This window comes from Chrysochloris asiatica, unplaced genomic scaffold, assembly GCF_000296735.1.
Source record: "Chrysochloris asiatica unplaced genomic scaffold, ChrAsi1.0 scaffold00286, whole genome shotgun sequence".
NCBI classification, from domain to species: domain Eukaryota; kingdom Metazoa; phylum Chordata; class Mammalia; order Afrosoricida; family Chrysochloridae; genus Chrysochloris; species Chrysochloris asiatica.
In genome coordinates, this window is record NW_006408804.1 from 3,285,018 (window position 1) to 3,290,001 (window position 4,984).

Here is a 4,984-nt window from a genome sequence, read left to right on the forward strand (position 1 = left end):
CCACATACAATTTAGAATTACTGTGATGATATCTACAAAATAGCTTGTTAAAGTTTGTTCAGAATTGTGTTGAATCTATTGAGCAAGTTGGGAAAAATTGACATCTTAACAATATTGAGTCTATGAAGACAAATACCTTCCCATTTATTTAAGTTTTCTTTGATTTTTCAATCAGTTTTGTAGTTTTTCATGTGATGATACTATACATATTTTATTTGATTTGTCCCTAGTTACCTAATTTCTAAAGTAATTGTAAATTGTATCATTCTGTTAAATTTCAGATTCCATTTTCATTGCTGGTTTGTAAGCAAGCAATGGACTTTGTGCTCAGTAACTTTGCATCCTGTGACCTTGTTATACTCACTTATTAGTACCAGGTATTTGTTTGCTTTTTTTCAGAATCCTTGGGTTTAGTTTTTATGTAGACAGTCATATCATCTACGGAAAAAGAAATGACACTTTCCCAATGAAGTCTGTCAGTCAAGTACCAGGCTTTTTAGAAGTAAGCTCATAAATACAAAAGCCACAGGACGTTAATAGTTTTACATGTAGGTATGGCTTAATGTGTTATAGCTCATTATTTGATAAAGAAATGATATTTTGGGGGTTAACATCTTATTGAACAATATCATTAATATCATATGCAAGTATAATTTTTCTTAAAACTTTGGTGTACAAGGTTATCAAATGCTCTTGAGTAAGTGCAGGTAAAATACAACATGAATGACTAACAATAACAAAATCATGAGTTAATTAATTCCCAGTGATGCCTTCCAGATGTCAGGTCACTGTGTCTCAAAATTGTTAGCCTTTTCCGAGAAAGTGGGACACTTTCTAAGCCTACATACATTTCATAAAGAATTTCTAGTTATGTCAAAACATAGAAAAATGTAAAAATTGTTAAAAGCTGATCTGAAGTATCATATAAATCATATATTGTCATCTTCTTTATTGTTATTTTGGAAAGAAAGGCTGATTACCTGGGAGACTTTCTTTAGGATTTGATAAATACCATAGTTGACCTCATGGACAGAGAGGTAATTAATTCAGATGTTTGGGTGATTGGTCTTTTTTAGCATAAGTAATGTAACCAATGGTAGACCACAAATAGGTTTAGTCTACCAAAGAAACACGTTAGAATGAGAAGAACAGGAGTCCAGAATGCTAGTCTCTGGGAATGACCATAAGGAACAATAAGAGACAATTTTCATTCAATTACTCTTGGAAACAAATGAATCAGTCAAGAATATTGGCTTAAAAGTATGTTTACTATTCTAACTTTTAAAAAATTAGTTTTAGCTATAAATAAAATCAAGTGACAGAATGGAATGATTTCTTTTTAATGTTGACTAAAATGCCAATATAGTGGGCAAGTTGCCCGTTGAGTCAGTCCATTCCAATTCATGGTGCCCTCTGTGTGGGTCAGAGTAGAACTGTACTCCACCAGGCTTACAATGACTAGGTTTTCAAACTTAGGGCACCAGGCCTTTCTTCTGAAGATCCTGTGGATGGACTCTAACTTCCAACATGCGTGTTAGCAGCTGACCTTGTTAACTGTTGACACCACCCAGAGACTAAAACAAGTTTGGCTAAAATTATATAAACTCTCCTGCTTGAATTTCTGGCAGTTCCCTGTCAGTGTATTACAACCATTTTTAAATTATCTTCAGAAATATTGCACTCACATATTATATTGCTTGATATTTTCCTCATTCTGTTGGATCATCTTTCTTTGGAATGGACACAAACATAGATCACTACTAGTCACTTGACAAGTTGCTGTCTTCCACATGTCTAGACACAGGAACGTAAGCATTTCTAGCACTATAAGTTTCTGTTGAAACATCTCAATTAGTATTAAGCTGGATATGAAAAGAGAAATATCATTGCTGATGCTACATGGGTCTTGAGTAAAAGCATAGAATTCAAGAAAGATATTTATCCATGTTTTATTGATTATTCAAAGGCATTTGACTGTGTGGATCTTAACAAACTATGGATAGCGCTATGAAGAGTTGGGATTTCTGAACACTTAATTGTGCTCTTGCAGAATTTATATATAGAATAAGAGCTGTTTGAACAGAACAAAGGAATATGCATAATTTTAAATTAATAAAGGTGTGCATCAGGATTGTATCTTCCACCATACTTACTTGATCTGTATGCTGAACAAATATTCTGAGAAGTTGGACCTGGATTGGAGGAAGACTCATTAACAATTCATGATATGAAGATGATACAACCTTGTTTGATGAAAATGAAGAAGACTTACTGACAAAGATCAAGGATTGTAGTCTTCAGTATGGATTACACCTCAACATAAATAAATAAAAAATTCTCAAAACTGGACCAATAAGAAACATCATGGTAAATGAATACAACATTGATGTTGTCAAGAATTTCATTTTACTTTGATCCACAATCAGTGCACATAGAAGCAACAGTAAAGAAATCATATGATATATTTTATTGGGAAAATCTGTTGCAAAAGGTCTCTTTAAGGTGTTAAATAATAAAGATGCCACTTTAAGGACTAAGGTGTGCCTGATCCAAGCCATGGTACTTTCAATGACCTTTTATGCATGTGATAGCTGGACAGTGAGTAAGGAAGACCAAAGAAAAAATCTATGACTTTGAATTAGCTGTTGACAAAGAATATTGAAAAGCATGTGATATTTAAAGACAAAAACACCTGGCAGTAGAAGAAGGTTTCACTTACTAATAAAAATATTTTGTTAGTTTGTTAAAGCTTAAATTTAGCATTCTGGGAGGGTGGAATCTATCTGCAAAGTCAGATAAATTTTAGTGGATTAACCCTATTTAAATGGGTTTGAGATGCACTCAAAAATTGAAATGACTAAGTTAGATTCTATAGACCTACAGTGACTTTGAAATGTTTTCAAGCAAAATGAGAAGAGATCCTACACATAGACACACACATGCACATACATACATCACCAGCAGTATGTAAATGACTAGAAATATTCATATATAAGTTATATCAATAGTTATTTTCAAAAGTTCACCAATTGATAGCTCTGGGGAAAGCGTAATCGGTCTAAATTACTTTAAATTTATTTGAAAAGTCTCAATGGCAACTTAAATGTTTTGATCAAATAATATTTTATATTAAACATATTTTCCCATTTTCATTCAGGGATATGTTTGACACTGAACAGTTGAAATAATACATAAATTCATTCCTACTCCATAGCTAGAATCTGCAAGCTTCTATGAGTATATTAAATGACAAGACCTAACCATCAAACCAAGAAGCAGGACTGGTTCTAATGTAGTCTACTAATACTGTATTAAAATCTTCCAAAATAAATACTTTCATATCTAGAATTCTTCTGAATATAAAGAAAATGACAGTTTAGTTTTAACTTAAGTCAAGAAGATACAAAATAAAATAATTGTCTATGAATTCAGATCAAATCAGATGTTTTAAGGGCACTGAGTACTCCAACATGAATGATGTACAGCTGTTTCTTGAAGTTCCTGATTGGTACAAATGTTTAATGTACTTGGGTGGTTTGAATCTACTCGGAGTTGCCTCAGAATAAAGACCCAGTGATCTAGCTCTGAAAACCAGCTATTGAAAACCCTGTAAAGCAATGTTCTACTCTGATACACATGTGGTTTCCATGAATAAAGACCAACTCCATGACAATTGGGAATATTAAACCCACAATATATTAAGTGTTATAATGGAAGTGGATGGTTAATACTATGAATACAGAGATGTGGAAACAAATAGTTCTGGTAATAAGGTGGATCGGGGCAAAAACATGGGGAAAAAAAACAGCAGGGTTCTATGTATCAAGTTATTGCTCAGACAATTTAACCACAAATCTTAGATTCTTACTGTAAAAATAGCTGTGATAAATAACCCAACACTGTAAAATGAGAACAATGAAATACACATACAATTATGTTTTTTGTTACATGACAGCCTTTTACCAACAAAGACATGATTAAGAGATTTCCAATTTTAGGGCCTGTTTAAGACCCGATGTTTTGAGAAAAGGATTTCTTCCGATAAAACTTTACATTGCATATTTGGAACAAAGGTTTTTTTCCAGATAAAGTTATATCACATTTCACATTTGGCTACAATAAGAAACATAAATAAAAGATCAATGGAAAATAAGAGACTATTTTTAGAAAAAGGTTTAATTTTCTCAAGGAGACATAAAATGTCTCCACAGCCAATCCAATTTGAAAAGATAAGCTATGCAATTAACATAATTATTTTATTTATATATTAACAATATTAGATAAAATGGGCAAGGTGTAAGCAGAATATGAAAGCATTAGGTTTCAGCTTAAGAACTTAGAGATGAGGAAAATTTCATTTTTTTATTGTGACAGACAAAATAAGCATAATAATGAGATGAAACAAGAAACATTACCAAAAAAATAGGGTTTTGATCCTTGAAGGCAACTGGGCAAAGATACATGTACCTGGGATAGTGAAAGGGTAGGAGAGGAAGGCTTCAACACATTCAAGTGTTTTGAATTTCAATTCTGGCCCCATCCATAAGACAATGATACCATTAATCATTCAAAACATACAAGTAACCCCATTTGTTAGTGGTTCATACTTATCAAGAACACTTCCTTAGTATGGATACCCATAAACTGCTTATAAAAAGTTTCTCTGTGAGCTCATTATTGTTGTTAGCCATTATCTGGGTGACCCCCAAACTCATAGTGATACCCATGTAAAACAGAATGAAACAGTGCCCCATCCTATACCATTGTCATGACTAGTTGGAGAACAGACCATTGTGATCCATGGAGGTGTTTTCTTGTTGTTGTTGTTTTGTTTTATATTATTAAATAATTTGTTTATTGCACTGCATTTACAAAGAAAACAAATACATCCAGTAGAAAGAATACAAATGTACTCAGGGATGTACTTTTATCTGACAGCCAATAGAAATCCTTTAGTGAGATCATGGCAATTTGACATTACGAT